At 33.7% G+C, this 22,880-nt stretch overlaps 1 long non-coding RNA gene and 1 pseudogene across 1 annotated transcript; one reads left to right on the top strand and one right to left on the bottom strand.

Moving 5' to 3' along the window:
• Positions 1-13,331: 13,331 nt before the first annotated feature.
• Positions 13,332-17,957, top strand: LOC105033398 (4-hydroxy-tetrahydrodipicolinate synthase, chloroplastic-like; annotated as a pseudogene).
• Positions 17,958-20,458: 2,501 nt separating this feature from the next.
• Positions 20,459-21,928, bottom strand: LOC140854483 (uncharacterized). Its single transcript, XR_012137704.1, has 3 exons — positions 21,404-21,928; positions 21,165-21,272; positions 20,459-21,081 (listed from the first exon to the last, which is right to left on the bottom strand). It is a non-coding gene; the product is annotated as an uncharacterized lncRNA (long non-coding RNA).
• Positions 21,929-22,880: the final 952 nt, after the last annotated feature.

Raw genomic sequence — 22,880 nt, 5'->3', positions numbered from 1 at the left:
ACAATTCGAGCTAACTCATACCACTAGGTTAGTCATAATTATTATGACTATGTCAAATCAAGTTTAATGAGATCTAAATTAAATCTTCCTAAAAAAATATTAAGTCTAAGATCTTCCACCATTGTAGATGTGCGGACCTTTCCCAGGGTTGATTGTTCTCGACTGGTTACAGTGGTTCAATTGCACTGGAAAGATGCAACCATGTCCATTAGGTATTAGATGCTACGGATTAGAGGATGGGTTGTGCTCAATATTTCGGATACGGTGAGAGACTCAATCAGGAATCTAGTTCGTGCAAATGGTAGGTCTGACTTAATTAAGGATTGGAGCAATATTTCGGACACGATGAGCTTCATGAATTAGAGATCAAGTTTTGGGTATACCATGATTAGAGAATCATTGGACAAGAGTTGTCCACTTATCGGTTGACCCATCACCAATAATTGTTAGGTGAGGTGATGAGCCAGTCGGTGAGACCGCACCACCCACTAGAAATCACTAATCATGGAGATTTTCACATCTCTACCTAGGGAGTGTAGGGATCTGAGAAAATAGTGGGAGCCTAATTTTGTTTAAAAATGAAACTCCTAAACAAATTGGTTAAGTCTGATTACAAAATCTAACTAAAAATTTTTTGACTCTCTACAGGAAATATGTCTGCATCCAACCCCCTGACCAAAATACTAGACACCCACAGATTGACTGGACCCAATTTCAAAGACTGGTTGAGGAACTACAGAATTATTCTGGGTTTCGAGAAACTGACTCATGTCTTGGACCAGGACCCACCTGCCATGGCCAGCACGTCCGACTGCTGAATAGAGAGCATCTCTGAAAAAGTGGACGGATGAAGATAACAAAGTCAGGTACTACATGTTGGGTACAATGTCTGATGACTTGCAGCACTAGCATGAGAATATTATGACTACCCGCCAAATGTTGGCTCACCTACAAGAGTTGTTTGGTGAACAAAGTCACGCAGCCAAGTATCAATTCTGCCAAAAAACTTTTTAAGGCTAAAATACGTGATGGGCAGTCAGTCCAAGATTATTGTTTGACAATGATCAAGGATCTTGAGGAGCTTGAAAAGCTCGGTATCATCTTAGATAAGGATTTTCAGATTGATGTGATCCTTCAGTCCTTGTCCGATGCATATGGTCAGTTTATCATGAACTTCCATATGCATAAGATGCAGTGTACTTTGACTGAGTTAATGAACATGTTGGTTACGACTGAGCTTTCTTTGAAGAGTTCAAAAGGCTCAGTCCTTACTGTGGAGTAGACTTCTTCCAAGAGAAAGTCTTTTGGAAAGAAGAAAAAGTTTGCAAAGAAGTAGAAGATGGATGGGAAAAGGAAGAAGACGGAATCGAAGAAGAAGGCTGCTGAAAAGGAAAAATATTTTCACTGCAATTCAGACGGCCATTGGAAATGGAACTGTCCTCAGTACCTGGCCACCTTGAAGAACAAGAAGGATGGTCCTTCTGGAGGTATGCTCATTATAGAATCTAATCTTACGATTTCCTCTGCATCCAGTTGGGTACTTGACTCTGGTTCTAGTGCTCATTTTTGTACTTCTATGCAAGGTCTTGAGGAGAGCAGGAGGCTGAGGGATGGGGATATGATCCTATGCATCGGAAACAGAGCAAGAGTTGCTGCTGTGGCCGTGGGAACCTATCCTCTGCGATTACCGTTAGGATTAGATTTAGTTCTTAGAGATTGTTATTATGTGCCTGCAGCAAGCAGAAATTTGATTTCTGTTTCATGTTTATCACAAGAAGGCTATGTGATTAGCTTTCATAAGAACCATTGTAACACATTTTATGAAAATAATAAAGTTGCAAATGATTTTCTTATTAATGGTCTCTATCAGCTACATATTGATGTATCTGTATTTCATATCGAGCAAAATATGAATGCCATGGGAATTAAAAGGCCTAGAGATAGTCTAAATGATAAGTATCTTTGGCACCTAAGGCTAGGTCATATAGCGGAAGACAGAGTTAACAAATTAGAGAAATTCAGACTATTGAGTCCATTGATTTTCGAGTCATATCCAGTTTGTGAATCATGCCTTCAAGGCAAAATGACCAAGCTCCCTTTTGTGGGACATGGGGAAAGGGCCACAGATCTACTTGCCCTAGTACATACGGATGTGTGCGGCCCATTTGATGTGCCGGTTAGAGGCAATTATGTCTACTTCATTACCTTTACCGATGATATGTCTAGGTACAGGTATGTGTTTCTAATGAAACACAAGTCTGAAGCCTTTGAAAAGTTCAAAGAATTCAGGCATGAGGTAGAAAAATAAACAGAAAAGCTCATTAAGGTTCTTCGATCAGATCGAGGAGGTGAATACCTTAGTCAGGAGTTCCTAGACTATCTTAAGGATAATGACATAGTCTCTCAATGGACTCCACCTAGAATGCCACAACTCAACGGGGTTTCAGAATGGAGAAATCGGACCCTATTAGATATGATCCGTTCCAGATGAGCTTCACGAACCTCCCTGAGTTTCTTTGGGGACATTATCTCATGACAGCAATATATGTATTGAATAGGGTTCCCTCTAAAATCGTTCCTACCACACTGTATGAGATATGGCATGGTAAGAAGCCAAGTCTGAGTCATCTCAAAATTTGGGATTGTCTGGCTCATGTCAAGAGACAGCAGGCGGACAAGTTAGAGTTCAGATCTTTTAGAGCTCGGTTCATAGGATATCCTAAAAAGTCATTAGGATACTATTTTATATTCTGAAAGACCACAATGTGATTGTGAATCGATATACTATTTTTCTTGAAAAATAGTTTTATTCAAGATAGTGGCATCGGAAGAATAAATAAGCTCAAGAAGAATGTCTCCCAAGAGCAACGAGCTAAAGAACCTAAGGAACCCAATCAATTAGAACCAGTCCTAACACAACCTCTTCCACCTCGTAAATCGACTAGGGTTTTTCATCCTCTTGAAAGATACTTAGGTACTATACAAGAGGAAGTAGAGAAAATATTCCTCACGAGAAATGGGACTCATGGTGATGACCCCAAGACCTATGACGAGGCGATATCAGATATTGACTCTGAGAAATGGTTAGAGACAATGGGATCAAAAATTGACTCGATGCACTCAAACCAAGTCTGGACCTTAGTAGATCCACCTGAAGGTATTATACCTATTAGGTGTAAATGAATCTTCAAGAGAAAGATAGGTGCAGATGCGAATATGGAGACATTCAAGGCTAGGCTCGTAGCGAAATATTATAGTCAGCCCGAAGGCATTGACTATCAGGATACCTTTTCGTCCGTAGTCATGCTAAAATCCATCCACACATTGCTTGCTGTTGCAGCCTATTTCGATTATGAAATATGGCAGATGGACGTGAAAATGGCATTCTTAAATGGATATCTTGAGAAAGATATCTATATGGAACAGCCGCTTGATTTCACATCCAGAGATGATGATCACAAGATCTGCAAGCTACAAAGATCCATTTATGGACTTAAACAAGCATCTCGAAGCTGGAATACTCATTTCAATGATGTGATCAAAATGTTTGGTTTCATCAAGAACGAGGAGGAACCATGTGTGTTCAAGAAGGTCAGTGGAAGTGCAGTTGTCTTCCTCGTACTGTACGTTGATGACATCCTCCTAATTGAAAATGATATTTTCATGTTGACCTCAGTCAAAATATGGTTGTCTAAGGAGTTCTCTATGAAAGATCTAGGAGAGGCATCCTTTATACTGGGTATTAAGGTCTATAGAGATAAACCAAATAGGATGCTAGGACTTTCACAGAAGATGTACATAGAGGAGGTGCTAAAAAAGTTTAGCATGAAAAACTCCAAAAGAAGTTTAGTACCTTTTAGATATGGCATTCATCTCTCCAAGAAGATGTGCCCTAGCACACCTGAGGAGATTGAACACATGAGCAAGATCTCTTATGCTTCGGCAATAGGAAGCCTCATGTATGCCATGCTATGTACACGACCTGATATAGCTCATGCTGTGAGTGTCACAAGCAGATATCAGTCGAATCTAGGCGAAGAGCACTGGACTTCTGTGAAATGTATCTTTAAGTACTTGAGAAGGACTAAGGATATATTTCTAATCTTTGAGAATAGAGAACTCCAGGTTTAGAGATATACAGACTCAGACTTTATGTCTGATATAGATAATCGAAAGTCGACATCTAAAAGTCTGTTCATTTGTAATGGTGGTACAGTTAGCTGGAAGAGTTCCAAGCAGACGGTGATTGCTGATTCCACCATGGAGGCAGAGTATATTGCTGCATTGGAAGCTGCGAAGGAGACATTCTGGTATAAAAAGTTTGTCGTAGAGCTGGAGTGATGTCATCGGATGCCATCCCTCTTTACTACGATAATAATGGTGCCATAGCCCTAGCTAAAGAGCCAAGATCTCGTCAGAAGTTCAAGCATATCGAGCGGCGATTCTATCTAATCCATGATTACTTCGAAAAGATTATGTCGAGATTAAGAGAGTCGACTCCACAGACAATGTGGTAGACCCACTGACAAAGCCATTAGGCCAACAGAAGATCGAAGCCCACCTTGAGAAGATGGGACTTAGATATATAGCCAATTGGCATTAGGTCAAGTGGGAGTTTGTTAGATGTATGCCCTAAATGCCAAATTGGCTGACATATTCCTGTACAAATGTAAGGGCAAATTTATAATTTTGACTATAAATGAATAAAAGGGTTATTCTACTATCACATTGTGTACATTATGTCTGTGATACATCCTTTAAGTTAGTAGGAATGTTAATTCATATTTTTAAGAGTTGAAAATTTAAGACATGAATTTACATAACTAACTCATAAACAGCTCCTGATCATAGGATCATCACGAGGATGGTGATCGATTCGAAAGATTGGATACGATCGCTTTTTTAGGGTATATGTGTCTTGAGTCTACGGTGTGGAGACACTGGAGTGAGAGTACAGGTATTCGTTGAGATAGAGGGTATTGAGCGTGACCACCTCGAGCAGTCATAAGGAAATCTACCTTCTCGTCGATGACTAGCTCGATGCTGCAGCTGTGTGTCTAGTTCTTTGACCTGAGGTACATCGATAGTTCACCATGAGTGTGTTATAGTTTGACTACACCATAACTCGATCTCCTAGCCATTCAGAACCCTGAGGTGTATGTTGACTGTAGCATATTCATTGTAGGAACCAGATTGCACTAAGATGGGATCTATCAACCTCGGTGGATGAGAGGAGTAATCCTATGATGATCGAAAGATCGAGTCCTTAAACCCATGGCCATGGCAGAGTGAAATAATGGAAAAGAGTTTTTCATTGAGGTTTCACATCAGACTCGGATCGATCGATTGATTCATATGACTGATGTTGGGTTTGACGAGTTCACCTTAACCCTAATTCAGTCGGGACTCATGATAGAGGAACTCAATCACATAGGTAGCTGCACCGAGAGGTTCGTCTTTATTTCTGATGGGTTGCCACCATATACTGCTAGGTGTCACTGATAGATTTTGGGAGCAATTAGAATGATATTGATGATTGATCATTCTAAATTGTCTGAATCAAAAGAGTTTTGATCCATCGAAAGGAGATTCGATGATGTCGATGATGAGATCACGACATGTCTCATTACCATACGAAAATGAATCTAACTAGGTCACACATACAAGAGTTAGGGTCTGGATGTCATCAATTGAGCTAGCCCAGTTCGATTGATTTGGATTAGATCCAATTAGGTTCAAGAAAATCATGCTAGCACACGATTGAGCCTAACTTTCTCCTCGTGTAATCTTTTCTATCTCGACTGAGCCAAATATGATTTGACTCACCCAGAGAACCTTGAGAAGGTTTCTCTCAATCTGACTGGAGCCAATCCAGCTCAAAAAAATTTTATCTTAATTTATGAGATGAATTTAAGACAACACCTGCTAATTCTAGTCACCTGCCATTTTCGTTTTAGGACATCGGTCAAACGTTGACCCATGGACCTTGGACTGAAGGCCACTTGACAAAAGGTCATTGGAGAGTTTTATGGAGTATCCACCTGCTAATTTTACCCTCAAAGTTGGTGCCATAATCAGATATGGCGTGCACCCCAAGTGGATAAGAATAGAGTCCCATGAGATGAGGACTCTATGCCTTGATCGACTCAAACTGTTGGGTGCCAATCTCACTGTGTTTATCCAGTGTTGGCACCAACAGTAGGAGGGTTTGGTGGATTTCTTATTTGATAGGATCAGATGACATCACTCTATCAATTAAATTTTTTTTAGAATTAATTAAAATTTTTTGATTGGTCGAATGATGTGGCACTGCATGGCGCAGCAAGGTCTATTTAAACCCTGTCTGCGCCTAGGGTTTAAGTAGATCTGCTCAATACTCAGAAAAAACATGAAACCCCTCCACTTCTCCATGCCCCCTCTGCTCCTCTCCCTCCCCTCTTCACATCCAAGAGGTTGGGCATCTATCTGGTGCTTGTCCAAGGTGTGGTGGCTCTCTGATCAAAAGGCTGCAGAGATTTGTCGAGGAGCTGCTGCTCCAGCTTCAGAAGATCTTTTGAAGATCTTGCAGATCAGATCTAAATCTGATTTTTGGAGCAAAGATTCATAAGGAGAAGACGATCCAGATCCTGCTCGAGTGGATACCGGTAGAGGCCAGACGGCTGTGTGGCTATTTTAGAACCTCGAGCGTTGCTGCGATCATCTACAAGGTAATCTAGTTACCCTAGAGGTATTCCTCTAATCCTCAAGTTTTAGATTTAATTTTAGATTAAATATCAGATAATAAAAATCAAATATAATAGATCTTAGATCTAAAATAAAGTAGAATAATTTTTTTTTAAAACATTCCACCCTAGATCTCATTAGATCTGGAAGATCCTACAAGGAAAAATGTGGTTTTTTCCTTCAATAGGGACACTTAGATGATGCCGATGGCTTCCATGCTCAGGAGTTTCGATTGGGTAGGAGGCTTGGAGCGATCGAAGAGGAACACTTAGATGATGGCTAGATTCTTTAGCAATCTTGATCAGGTGGGAGGCTTGGAGCGGTCGAATAGGGATGCTTAGACAATGGCTAGGGTTTCGACACCGAGCCGCTGCTACTATTAGATGTGGGGGAGGAGGGGTTCCACCGAGCAGGAGTGAGAGAGAGGTAGAGAGAGGGGGGATGGAGGGTTCTGTCGAGCAAGAGCGAGAAAGAAAGGGAAATGGAGGGGGAGTGAGGACTCATCGATCATCAAATGAGAGAGAGAGAGGGGTGAGGGGATGCAGGTTTCCACCGCTAGGGTTTCACCAAGCGAGAGAAAGAGTGAGAGAGAGAGAGAGAGGGAGATGGAGGGGGAGTGAGGATCCATCAGCCATCGATTGAGAGAGAGAGATGGTGAGGGGTCGGGGGGGTGGGGGTGGGAGTGAGGACCCACCGATCGTCGAGCGAGAGTGAGAGTGAGAGAGAGAGAGGGCGGGGGATTGGGGGAGGGCAAGGGTCGGTGCAACTTTTTTTTTTTTTTTTTTTGATGTAATGAGAGAGAGGGGGTGGGGGAAAGGGTGCCAATGCGGGTTTTTTTATCCAAATTTGGAATCCATCCTAATTGTGTGTATGGGATTAAAGTTACTAAGTTAGGATCAAATAGCTAGATTAGTCATGTTCGGATTTAGATTTGAAAACTCCCAGCAACCTAAATCCATCCGATCTCAATTTTTAGACTAATCAGAAATCTTCTATCATTACAAATCACTGGTATCCTTTATAATTCTCTCCAATGCCGAGATCTATCACTAATGCCTGCTAATCCATTCTCCTATCTGTGTCCGCACTCGATGTCGTAATGAAAAAATCAAATTCCTTTCTATGTAGTGATTATAAATTAACTTTAATTTATAATAACTAACTATTAATTATGAATATATTTTAATTACTATATCTAAATGAACTCTTATACATTTCAATTAAGTAACTCCTCTGTGTGTGCATATATATGGATTTTTCTAATATGTGCCCTTAGGGCATAGGATAAGATAATATATAGTAGTTTTTTATGATTTTTAATACAATAAAATAGTCAAAATTTAATTCTAATGTATTGACTAAATAAAAAGTTATCAATAGTAGTAGTCTTATAAAGATGGTCATCCAGTGTACTCTCATGCTTTTATATTTGCAAACATGAAAATTCAATTTTAATATATAACTTTCAATATGTAATGATAAAATGACTAAGAAACTGGTTATGAACAATAAAAAATTGATTCATTTTAGTTTATATAGTAATAATAATTTATATAAAATAATCAATAAATAAAATAGAAGTAATTACATAAAAAATTATTTGAACCCGATCCGACTCGACCCAATCCATCTGAATCGGAGACAACAAAAGCATCGAAAATCCAAATTTGAATCTACCTGATTGACCCTACTTCAATAATAATTAAGATGTGTAAGACATATTCAATAATCAATAAATATTACTTTCTAGCTATTAATTATATATATATATAATCAAGATATATAAGAGTTAATAAATATTAAGAACATACTAGATAGTTAAGAGTTAAGAATATACTAGATAATTAATTCATTAGCAATCGTTCGAAGATTCCCTTGAAAAATCATTTACAAATAATTTATTGGCAATCCCTCAGTAAAATCCCTCAAAAAATCATTAGAATAGATAATTTTTTGAAATCCCTTGGAAAAGCTCTTGAAAAACCATTTAAATAAATAATCTACTGATGTTCCCATCGAAAATCCCTTGGAAAATCATTTAAATAAATAATTTTTTGATATCCATAAGAGAATCCCATGAAAAATAATATAAAAAATAATTTATTTAGAATCTCCAAAAAAAATCCCTTAGAAAAGAATATGTGAAAATAATTTATTTAAAATCGCTCAAAATATCCCTAAAAAAATCCCTCAAAAATTGATTTATCAAAAAATTTTTTAAGGGACTTGTTTAATCAAAATCTTACCAAAAAATTTATTTGTAAGGAAAAAAACCTGAAAAATCCCTTGAAAATTATTTTTATGAGGGATTTTCCAAGGGAATGTTTTCACCAAAATTTTTTTCCTATGAATTTATTTTTGAGGAAAAAATCTCTTAAAAAATCCCTTGCAAAAATAATTTTTGAGAAATTTTCTAGAAAAATATTTTTTATTAATTTTTTTTACTAAAAACTCATTTATGAGGAAAAAATTCCTCAACAAATCCCTCAAAAGTTATTTTTTTGAGAGAATATTTTTTATCAAATTTTTTTATTGTGAACTCATTTATGAGGAAAATATCTCTCAAAACATGTCTCACAAAAATAATTTTTGAAAATTTTTTTGAGGAAATATTTTTCATCCAAATTTTTGTCCTAAGAACTGATTTATGAGAGAAAAATTTCATGATAAATTTCTTGCAAAAATAATTTTCAAGGGATTTTCTGAGGGAATGTTTGTCATTAAATTTTTTTCTAAGAACTTATTTATAAGAAAAAATCCCTCAAAAAATCTTTTGCAAAAATAATTTTTGAGAGATTTTTTGAGGGGATGTCTTTCACCAAAATTTTTCACTAAGAACTTATTTATGAGGTAAATATTTCTCAAAAAATTCCTTAAAAAATAATTTTTGAGAAATTTTTTGTGAGAATATTTTTCATCAAAATTTTTTTCCTAAGAACTCATTTGAGAGAAAAAAATTTCTCAAAAAATCTCTCATAAAAATAATTTTTGAAGAATTTTTCAAAAAAATATTTTTCATCAAAATTTTTTTCCTAAGAACTCATTTATGAGGAAAAAATCTCTCAGAAAATCCCTTATAAAAATAATTTCTAAATAATTTGCCAAGAAAATATTTATATCAAAAATTTTTAACTAAGAACTCATTTTGGAGAAAAAAATTCTTCAAAAAATTCTTTGTAGAAATAATTTTTGAAGAATTTTTTGAGAAAATATTTTTCATCAAAATTTTTTTCACTAAGAACTCATTTATAAGGAAAAATCTCTCAAAAAATCTCTGGCAAAAATAATTTTTGAGAGATTTTTCAAGAAAATATTTTTCATCAAAATTTTTAAGTAAGAACTCATTTATGAGACAAAAAATTTCTTAAAAAGTCCCTCATAAAAATAATTTCTGAGAGATTTTTTGAGAAAATATTTTTCATCAAAATTTTTTAACTAAGAATTCATTTATGAGAAAAAAAATCTCTCAAAAAATCCCTCACAAAAATAATTTTTGACGGATTTTCTAAAGAAATATTTTTCATCAATTTTTTTTCACTAAGAACTCATTTATGAGAAAAAAATCTCTTGAAAAATCTCTCAAAAATTACTTATGTAGGAGATTTTTCTAGAAAATTTTTTCCTCAAAAAATTCTGATAGTTAATATTTTTTGTCGGAAAATTCGTTGGAATTGTGAGGGATTCTTTTCCCTTGGTAAATCACCTTTTTCTAGTAGTGATTTGTAGACAAAACATTGTTTTGGTACCGGCTACGAGAGCCATAGGCAAACTTTAAATGCTAAATATGACACCATGGAATTAGGGGGTCATTACAATAAAAATGGCTATTAGTGGCATGCTATAAGCTATAAAGAATGCTGCAAATACTTTTGTCAGCATTTTTTATGTACCATTTTAAGATGGTGTTGGCACTTAATTATTAGTATTTTTAGAAAAATATTGATAAAAATTTTTATTTTAGTGACATATATTAGTGCCTTTAAAATTTCAATTCCATCATATATAAGTACTTTTAAAATCTTAATATTAGTATTTTTTATATATCAATAAAAATTATCAAAAAAATAAACTATATATCAGAATTAGAATGAAAGGAAGATTCAAACCAATAAACTCTTATTTAAATGATGAGCTCTTAATCGCCAAACTATAATTTTTATTATTAATATATAATAATAATTTATTTAACTTATTAATATTATTGGCTATATTCTAGCTCGCACCCTGTGGGGCCCCGATGTAGGGTTTATGTGGCTGGTGATGTGGCAATAATTCTCGGAGGGACGATCTCTTATGGAGAATTGACTCATCCTCGATTGGAGAATTAAAAAGAGACTGACCACTCCATCTGCCGCTGGGGTTGATCTAGCTTGAAGTGGATCATGCTAGTGCGAAGGTCCTCAGGCCCACTTGCAATATGCATAGACATGGAGTTTTGAGTCTAGTGGATAAAGACTAATAAACCTCATCTTTTATTAGTTATTTTTCTTTTAGAAGGTTGGTCAGGGCTATGGTCATAACATCTAGTATCAAAGATGAGATTGCAGGTTCGAGTCTCACTTGGCCCTTTGGATACTCACCAGTGGAGGAGGGATTGTTGACTATATTCCAACTCACACCTTTTGGGCACAACCTTATGGGGGACGGCCCATCCAAAGGGTCAATCTGGGTTGAAGGATCTTGCTTTTATCAATTTTTTTTAAAAGGTTGGTTAAGGTTACGGTCCTAAAAATATTTGTTCATATCATTAAATAAGTAATACTAAGAATATCTATGTATAATAATATATTTTATGAGATCGGTATGATTAAATCAGGTCCTATATAAAAAAATTAATAATTTAAAATTTAACAATAATTTTTAAAATATCGTAAGTTATGATATTATTTACTGGCATATTAGTTAAATTTCATAATAGCATTTCTGATTTTCGATATTTCAAGTTATATACTATAAGATAATAATTATAGCAGTATTTATAATAAAGTATCGCTAATAAAAAAATACTTATGAAAAAATAATGATATTTTTATCAAAATACAGCAAAAGAAATTTAGTGGCATGTAATAATTCTCGAGGGTTGACCTCTTATGGGGCAATCGGCTAATCCCTTGGTTGGATGATTAAAGGGAGATTGACTGCTCCATCTACCTCTGAGGTCGACCTAACTTGAAGTGGATCGACTCCAGTGCAAAGCTCCTCAAGCCCATTCGCAGTACGTATAAATGTGGAGTTCTGAGCCTAGTAGATAAAGACTAATAAATCCCATCTTCTATTAGTGATTTCTCTTTTAGAAGGTTGGTTAGGAGCTATGATCCTAACATTTGATATTAGAACGAGATTGTATGTTTGAGTCCCGCTTGGCCCCTCGGATAGTCGCTGGAGGGGGGATTGTTGGCTATATTCCAACTCACATCCTTTGGGGCCCTAGTGTGGGGTTTATATAGCTAATGATGTGGCAACAGTTCTCGAAGGATCGATCTCTTTAGAAGGTTGGTTAAGGGCTATAGTCCTAACAAATATTTATTCATATTATTAAGTATTATAACATATTTTATGAGATCCGTATGATTAAATCCAGTTCTATATAAAAAAAATAATAGTTTAAAATTTAACAATAATTTTTTAAAATATCATAAATTATGATATTATTTATCAGTATATTAGCTAAATTCCACAATAGCAATTCTCATTTCCAGCACTTCAAGTTATATACTATAAAAAATAATTTATAGCAGTATTTATAATAAAGTACCGCTAATAAAAAAATACTTATGGAAAGATAGCGGTATTTTTATGAAAATACAGTAACAAAAATATTTAGAGATACATAATAAAAAACATCAAAATAATTTATTGTTAAAAATTATTTTTGTTGTAATGGGTTCACGATACCAATGCAGTAGGAAAATTATGGCCACCAAGAATGCAAGAAGCGAAGGGTGCATTTGCCGTTTATTTTGATTGCAAGAAATCGCAACTCAACGAAGGCCACAGGTTGAAAACACTAATTTTCGCATAACTCACTCGTACTAGATAGTTATGTCTATTTTTATATACACTTATGTACAAGTTGACGAATAAAATAATCATCGAAAAGAAGGGCTAGAGGTCAAAATGTTCAGTCAACTGATGCTAAAATGGCAGCCCGTCCAAGGGGTTGGAGTTGATTTCTCATCGTATCATTCTCAAACTCACTGTGCTAAGAATAAGATTCTACAACATCCTATTTTTACAAAGTCAATGCATGGTGGAAAAGATGATATAAACAAAGATCATGCATCAGGAAGATTACACAATATCTACTTCTGTATAAAAGTCAATAGTAGGTGGCGTGCATGTGACAAGCGCTAGCAACATCAATAATGCAATAAAACACTTCGTTTCTCTATCATGTGTGGACTGTTCGGTTAACAGTGTACGCAAGCTACACTATCGATCGACATCAAATACTTGGAAGCTTATGAGGAAGTCTATTTATCCAAAAAAAAATATTGATCCCCCAAAAAAAATATTGCACCACTGCCAGTATGGTTAACCATGTTTGGTAGTAGGTTAGTCAAAATACCAAATATGAGCATGGTTGATTAAGCAGTGTAAGTGGGGGAATGCCGGAAAAACTAGGAAGGAAAGTTGAGGGAACGAGTACACCAGGGGAAGTATGTGCTGCATTGGATATGGAAAAGTAACAGAGAGCCGGCAATGGTATTTGTTCAATGAATGGGACCTTGGTCAAATTTGTCTTAGTCATGACTGATTTTTTTTTTTTAACCACCTTGTAGAATGACACCAAAGTTGATTATATTATATATATTAATGAAATTTTGTCACGTTGACTGCCACAGTTTTTTTTTTTTTTTTCATTTATTCTTTTAACAACATGATGCATTACTTCTTTGAAATGGCAACTCGTTGAATCTCCTGATATACCATTTTCTCTGGCATCACTTCCCAAGAACATTAGAGGCTCTTATCCTGCGCATGATTTCACCAACAGCAGCAGAAGTTTTACATGGAAGTATGATGAGATGGATCAACAGATCAACAGTACATATAATTAATCCTAATGTATTTTACCTTCTAGAAGGGTCACAAAGCCAATAATTGATAAATTTACTTCACTGCACTTCTCATATATAGGGATGAGTTTTACCAGCTATGTTATAGTATAGTTGAAGATCCGTGCAGTGCAATGGATTAAATTTTGAATGGAAAGGATTCATTCGCTTTTCATGCATTTTGCATGCATGAGCAGTGTTTTTATCTGCAAATTAGTTTGTTTGTACTGTCTCGATGCTTCATCTACAGATCATTGTTTCTTATTCTCTTTACATTCCACAATATTCCTTTAGATATCCATGCATACGTAGGTTTCCATGTTTTTATCTGCAATGTGATTCTATTTCAGGGAGAAACATAGTCAGGAGGGGAGAAAATAGATGTTAATTCTTACTGCTTCAGTTACGCTGGAATCTAGACACCTTAAATGGTTTTAGCTTTTATACATTAAGAGCACTTGGTGTTTCCAAGGATGCTTGTATTTGTTCGTGTATCATGTGATTCTTGAGCACAATTGTAAAATCTGTGGTTATAATTGCAGGTTTCAGGAACATTCTATCTCTGTAACTTGGAGCAAGTATTAACAAGCCCAAATAGTTCAATTTAAACTAAAAAATATTGTGTCAAGAAAATCAGGCCCTGAGCATGATAAAAATCCTAAGGACACACAATGTGCTGTGGGAAGTGTAAGCTTGTCTAGGGACGGATCTAGAATTTTGTTCAGGGGCAAATTAATAAAAGATATTAGCACAAAATTTTATTGAATATATATATATATATATATATTATATATATATATATAAAGCACCGTAAATATCAATTACAAATTTTATTACAATTGCTCTTGATGAGTTTTCATATTTTAAAAAATTGTAAGATGCTTTCATTTTCAATACTACTAAATATATTTTTTTAATATATGTAACTAAGCAGCCATTCATCTAAGAATCTCCCATTTGATTATATTACTGATTCTTCAAAATCTTCATGGCAAAAGATGTGCGACTGGCAATATCAAAACTAACTTCAAGAGCATATACACCAATGGATACATAATAAATTTTTTTATCCCAACTAGTTTTTGTGAAAATCACCAATATATTTCAGCTTTGTGAATTCTTTGCTAGATTGCATATCACTAATGAAAGTTTTAGTTGATTGTCAAGAATAAAAAGATCCACTGTCAAAATATCTGATGGATAAAACTAAGCAAGCTAAATCAACTTTTGTTTATCAAAAGCAGCAAAAGAATCATTAGAATTTAGACAAGACACAAAGAAGCAACTCCATCCGTAGCTCACTAGGATGACTATTAGGCTCTTAGAGTGCATATCAATCATGACATAAAATAAATCGATTGATAATGGTATCGATTTGTCGTCAACTGAGCATTGCACCATTGTCTCCTCGAGTAACAAAATGTCATCCATATTAGGTATGTCAATATTTATTTTACAAAACATGAAAACCTCATTGAGTAATTAAGCTTCCCATCCATCTTCTCTCATTGCTTGCAGTCGTTGCTCAACTGCTTTAATCAAAGCCATGGCATAACAATATCTTGATCTTTTCTTTGCAATGCTAAAGACAATTTATTGGTAATCCCTAATGTACTTTTCATCATGTGCAAGTTAAAGACAAACTCAAAACATTACATGGAATCTAGTATGGCATAAGCTTCACCTCTTTGCTCCAAACTAATGCCATCTTTCATAACCATTTCAAGCACCTCAATAGTGGAAGCAAACATCATAATCAAATGGATCAATGAGTCATAGTATGAGCTCCAACATGTATCACTAGCTCAATAAAGGCTAGTCTCTGGATTGAGATCTTTTCCTATTGAAAGTTTGCTAGATTGCAATGCTTCAATAACCTTTTAAGCTGCTTTGCTCAAAAAATATCTCATCATTTTGCATGAAGCTCCAACAATGTTTACTACATAAGCCACTAAGTTAAAAAGTAAAGTAATTCGAATATGATTCTTAGCTGCTACTACAAATGCCAATTATAGCTGATGGGCAAATCAATACACATAATAAACGGATCCATTTCCTTCATGATCAATGTCTTAAGGCCATTAAATTCACTTGCATATTGCTCGCTCCATCATAATCTTGGCCATGTAATCTTGATATACTTAAATTATGCTTTGAAAATAAGCTGCTTTAAGTGATAAAGCTGTGGTATTACTAATATGCACCATGCCAAGAAAGCATTCCACAATTCATCCTTTAGAATCAACATAGTGCAAAGCTACTGCCACTTGTTCTTTACTTGATTCATCACAAGATTCATCTAGTAAGATACCAAATAGTTCATCCCCAAGATCATTAATGATTGCATTAGTTGTTCCAATTGCCATGGCATGAATAAGATCATTTTGAATATCATAAGCTACCATCTTTGAGTTTTCTCTAGCATTCTCTAAAACAACATTATTGATGGGGTAATTATGATTGGCAAGAAACCTCAAGAGTTCAAGAAAGTTTCCTTGGTTCTAAGAAATCTCTAATTTATTTCTACCACGAAATGCTAAACTTTGATGTGAAGGGAACTGATTGCAATCAATTGTCGCAATCAAGTGAATTCGATAATTCTTTCATGCTTCATTAGATTGCTTACTAAAAGCAAATTGGATGTGTTGCAATTGATGCATTAAGTCTTGCCATTTCTTCCAAGCTTGGTTACAAGCACTATTGGGACCTCCAATATGAGCATCAAGTCTATCTTTCTATCTCCAATATTTATATCTTTCCATGACAAAGCAATCACCACCTTCTAGCTCTCCAATATCTGGTCGATAAAGATTACAACATAAGCAGAAGATAGCATCTTTTTCTGTATTGTACCCTAACCATTGGCCATAATCTTTAAACCATACTAGAACAAATTGATGTATTGCTTTTCCAATTTTTCTTTATTGGAAATCATAATCAAAAGATTGGCATGGACCTCTTTATAAGTAAGCTCTTCAAACTTCATCTCAATCATTAAGATGATAGTCTGAATGTTTTTTTGCAACCTGGGGTCCCAAGAGATATCATTTAAATTGAATTCTACATGACTATGTTTTGAGCAATGTTGTGTAGAATTTGCATTAGCTTCTTCAACTCCAGATGCTTCCTCTAAAATTAGCTTTCTTTTGATTAGATATTTCTCCATGGGTAATTAAAAGTAATTAATTTAGTTTGCATAATAGGCAAACTAAAATAAAATGATATGTAATAAGAAATTTACTTAAAAAAATTAATGTTAGTACATCATAGGACTTATAATAAATTTATTTAATATAGAAAAAAATACATCACAATAAATGATTAAAATATTTAAACTATAAATTGAAATTTTTTTGCATCATAAAATAAAGTAAAATTTCTTATTTTACCTTTTTTTTTAATAACTTCAAATCTTCTTTTATTATCTTGATGTAATAATGCTCCAACTTATTTAATTTACTATCATCCAAAATTATTCTACAAAAAAATATTTATTAAAATTAATATATGAAAAATATTTTCAAAGCAACAAAGTTGAAAAAAAAATTATTATTTTTTTGAGTTAAAAATAGGACATTAGTGCATGACATTAAGAGCCTTAGATTAATCACAGCCATCAAGACCCCATATTTGCTTTATAGGAGATTTGACCATAAAGCCTATGATTCTCTGATGCACATGCAAATTGTCTATGGTGTTGAGGGTGTAATAGTGGGAGGTACAACAGGAGAGACCCAGCTTATGGGTTGGGATGAACACATCATACTCATTAGGCATACTATCAATTGCTTTGATACATCAATTGAAGTGATATAGGGAACATTGAAAGCAACACAACAAGAGAATTAATCCGATCATCCGAACAGGCTTTCTTTTAGGCATGCATGATGCAGCCATCATATCAATCCTTATTATGGGAACTGGAAAGATGTCCTCCCAAAGACTAGTCTCACATTTTGAGACCATCTTCTCCATGGCCATGGGCCTAAGTGCCCAACCATCATCTACAATGTGCCGTAAGAACTAGACAAGATATTCCTCTAGCCATTATATATCCATATGATTTTGCAGAATACTAGTATGGCAGATGTCAATGAATGTATTGAAAATAATTGAGTTAAGAAATATACAAAAAAAAAAATTATTATACTTACAAAAATCAAATCAAAGATATAGGCACATACAAAAACTTCAACAATCAAACAGTCTGCTTAAAGCCTTGAAGCGAGGTTTGCACATAATTCCTTTGTTCATAGTCCACCTCTCTCTCAATTTTGTTCTTTCTTTTAGATGTTGTACTGCCGTTTTCTCACAATGTTCACAAAGATTTTGTATGGCTTTTCAGTTCTCACTACCTCTCTTCCCTCTTTCTCATATATATTTTTTAAAACTTTTTAAACCTTTTATCTTTAGTAGGTTCTTCAAGAATATGCAAAGCCTTCTTATTTGTTTTTATTTTAGGTTCTATCCCCTTTATATCCTTAAAAGAGATGCTTCTATTAAATAATTTAATTTTAAATTAATTTATCTATGGTAGTGTATTACTTTTGATAGTTCAGTGGGGGCAACATAAAAAAATATACTATTTCATATCTATAATATAAAAAAGTAAGGATATAAGTGGTGCCCCCACTATATGTCTGTCCTTAAATATTAGAATATAATAATATATTAGAATAAGAATAATATATTTGTAGTGTTATTTTACCAAAATATTCATTATAAAATAAAAAAATAACATAATATTGAAATAGAATACATATATAATTTAAAATATTATATTAACATATTTTTATTAATTAATCATATCAATAATATTATATATTATAAAAGCTATTATTATCATATTGCTACAATAACAATTATTATATGGATATACTATATTATAATAGTTGTTCTCATATGATATGATTACAATAATAATTATGACAACATCATGATAATGTTTTATTATTTTATGCATCATAGCAATATTATCATATGACTGTTATAATATTAGTGCAATAGTTATTATAGGATCACTTATAATATTATTGTACCATATTTATTACTACATTGTATTATAATTATGATCCTCATCCAATTTTTTCTCAAAAAGTATTATATTTTTTTACATTTAATAACATATTGTCATATATAATAATGCTAGTAATTATAACAACATTGTAACAATTTTATTGACATTATAAATATAGTAGTAGTGATATTATTATTATATGATTAATATAACATGATAGTAATTATTATTTTAAGAGAAAGGTGATGGAAGCCTCACTGTCCATGTAATATTATACTACTAGTGATTGTAATAATACTTATAATAAAAATTATTCAATAAAAATTTTATATCTAATATTATATTATTGTTATAATAATATATTTATTATTTGTAATATGTATTATTATTATAACATATAGTGCTTGTTGAAAAAAAGAGTAGGCAAAAGTAAATCTTCATAGGACAATTATCACTGATGGATCTGAACCCGTAAGTTATTATTGATCAGAATGATGCTTTGGTGAAACTAAGATATGAACTGGCTAATGTTGAAGAATATTAGTAGATGAGTTGCAGATAAGGAAGAAATATTATTTGAATCTAGAGCTAGCTTGTACTTCCTAAAATGCATTGAGATACAATAGTTGATTGAATATTCACTACAAGAAAAAAAAATATTTTTGAAGATTTTTTCAAGAAAAAAAGAAAAAAATCAGTCGAAAATTTGTATTTCCGATGGAAACAAGGTTGTTGGAAAAATTCTCCTTGAAAATTTTTTTTAGAGGATTTTATCTTTCGAGGGATTTTTCAATGTAATTTTTCTTTGGAAACTTTCGACAAATTTTTGAGGAAAATTCTCCAAGGGATTTTCTGAGGAAAACTTTCTGAGGGATTTTCTAAAGAAAATTTTTCGAGGGATTTTTCAAGAAAAATTCTCCAAGGGATTTTTTGAGAAAAATTTTCTAATGGATTTTCTGAGAGCTTTTTCGAGAAAAATGTTTCAAGGGATTTTTGAGGAAAATGTTCCAAGGGAAGCTTACCGAGGGATTTTTCAAGAAAAATTTGCTGACAGCTTTTTGAGGGATGTTCCTAGGAAAGGTTTTTGAGAGATTTCACAAGAAAATGTTACCAAAGGATTTTTCGATGAACTTTTTCCTTACAAATTGTTTCCAAAAAAATTTTTGAGGGATTATTCCTCAAAATTTTTTCATCCAAAGAAAAAAATCCCTTTTTGAGGAATTTTTTGAGGGATATTTTCCATATAATTAAGTTTCCAAGGAATTTTTGAGGAAAAGTTGTCCAAAAATTTTGTGAGAAAATTTTCCCTCGATAAACAATTTTTGAGGACTTTTTCTAAGTTTTTCAAGTGACTTTTCTATATTTTCAAGGAAATTATTCCTCACTAAATAATTTTTCGAGGGGATAATCCATTGTAAAATGACTTTCTAAGAGAAAATAATCGCTCACAAAATATATTTTTGAGAAAAATATTTCACTATAATTTTTAAATTGATTATTAAAAAGAATCTAAAATATTATTTTTTAATACACCTGATCGTTGCAAATAATCCATGTAACAACAAATTTATATTCATAAATATAGCATATTAATCCTAATAAAAACCATAGTCATTACAAATATCTTCTTCTCATATATCCAAGTCCATAAATAAAAGAAGTTTCACAAGTATCATCATCCTCATCATATCCAAGTCCATAACAAAAAAAAAGTATGACAAGTATCATCATTCCAATCAAACCAAAGAAAAAAAAATCAAAAGTGACCATCCTCCTCCTCCTGATCATCATTATCATAATCATCACTATTTGTAGGGATAGCACTGAGGCGGTGCTAGAACTATAGAGAAAGGTTGTGCTAAGATAGATGGATTGACCTGCATCTTCTCCATCATAAGGTGCATGAACTCCTCCATTTGAAAAACACGAGCAGATAAGTCATAGTTTTGGATGGCTAATTCATTGTGCTGAGTTGCTAATTGATTGTTCTAAGCAACTAACTCTTCATTTCGAGCAAATACGGTCTCAAACATATCATAAATCTTCTCTCACTCTGAATCCACTCCTCAGAGGCTCGTGAGGATTGCGACCAGAAGATGAGGAGTCTGTAAGCAAGCTAGCCTATGATCCGAGTTCATAAATATGCCCCTTATTCATTTCAACTATCTCTTTCCATACATGCATTACGGATGGCTAAGGCTGCTATTGTGATGATTATGCACCATCCTCTCTAGTCGAGCTCTGACTTGATTGCACCTTTTTCCACTTCTATGTAAAATTAGTCTACGAAAGATATTAGATATAATGAGTTAAACATACAAATAGTATAAATATGTGAATTAAAATAGAATTTTTTGAATACTTACATATGCTATCTCTGTCCTCTTATTTACCTGCTGATTGTCATCCTTTTTCTTTTGATGGATGTGTCAGAAGAGCTCATCCAATGTAGGTACTTGGTTCAACTTCTGCATCTGAATTTCATAATACAAACAATATTGCAACTTTAAAAATAAAGTTATATTATTAACAGTATGAAGTGGATAAAGAATATATATGTATTAATAATAAATAAAAAAATATATTACAAAGAATAAACTAATACCAATCTTGTCGCATGATCATTAATGCTGATGGAACCACTAGTGTGAAGTGGAAAGCCCAATCCACCATAATCGGATGTGCGATTCTTCTTATTCTTCTAACTTCTAGCCTTAAACTCATCACTATCCTAATATTTCATAGCTTCTGCCATACATCCTCCCCGATCCAATTTGGCTTGCAATCATGATTTTCATGAGCCTCATTAAAAATATTAGTAAGATAATTTGAACCACGATGCTCTCAATTTTTTGGATATGCTGCTCATCCTCTAAACTCCATTGAAATTTTTTCTACAAAAAGAAAAAAAAGAAAAAGTTTGATATCAACAAAATTTATAGATACTCTAAATCAAATAAAAGCAAACAAAGGCCCCTAATAAACTTAAAAATATTCTTGACTCAAACTTATGAAACCACATGTCTCGTGTCCTCTTTGCAATCTTCTTCTATGAAGAGTAAGGACCGTCATATTTGCTCTTAAGAATTTCAACCAAAACATGGGTCACCATATGGTCGTCATTGAAACTGTACAATTAACAATAGTCAAACAATCATGTAGATTCATTTCAACTGAATAAAATAGTGCAATGAACTAAATGTCATATAGTTTTACCCATAACACTTGGAATTGACATTGCCTCTCTAATATCTATGTATGCAAGCCCTCCTAGTTAGAAGTTATAGTGGTAGAAGTGTACATAGGTTGGACAGGCATGACTGCCTAGGTGGGACCACAGTGTGGGAAGAGGAAGGACTGTAAGTAGGGCTAGATGTGTGTGGCATGATATTTGGGTATTGAAAAATAAAGTGATGGATATGTAGGAAATGATGGTGGTATAGTAGAGGAAAGGGTGGGGTAATAAAGTGGTAGGAATAGAAGGTGAATTAAACCAGAATATGGTGGTTGAGTAGTAAAAGCCCTGAGATCACACTAGGGAGATGTGATGGAGTAGAAGGAAAAGAAGGCGGCATGGTGGAAGAGGGTGGTGTAATAGGAGAGAAAAAGGGTGTGACATGACAAAGGTGGCAAGTGAAGCATCTAGGGGGCCATGATGGTCGAGGGTAGTGATAAGTTTGTGATAGTTGCACGAGTCTTCTTTGATCAAAAATAGATAATTTTTCTTCTCCTTCCCATGAACTCGATCTAAAGGTGACATATGTAGATCATGATAAAGTAAATATACAACAAAACAAATATCAAGTATTGATTACAACAATCTAAATATAAAATAAATTTTATATCACAATTATTGACAAAAAAGAGTAAAGAAATACTTGGAAGCATAAATTTTATATCATAATTACTCATGATCATCTTCATTGTCATCTTCATATTTTTCATTGCTTTCTGAATCATTTTTCATCAGTGAAAGATTCTTTTTCCTCCTCTTCCTCTTCTTCTTCAACTTCTTTTCATCTTCTTTTCTTCATCATCAATAGTGCCTTCAAGATATGCATCAATCTTCTCAAATAATCCCC

This window comes from Elaeis guineensis, unplaced genomic scaffold, assembly GCF_000442705.2.
Source record: "Elaeis guineensis isolate ETL-2024a unplaced genomic scaffold, EG11 Super_Scaffold_31900, whole genome shotgun sequence".
Lineage (NCBI taxonomy): Eukaryota > Viridiplantae > Streptophyta > Magnoliopsida > Arecales > Arecaceae > Elaeis > Elaeis guineensis.
The sequence above is the reverse complement of the archived record's forward strand: the minus strand, read 5'-3'. Positions and strand labels throughout refer to the sequence as shown.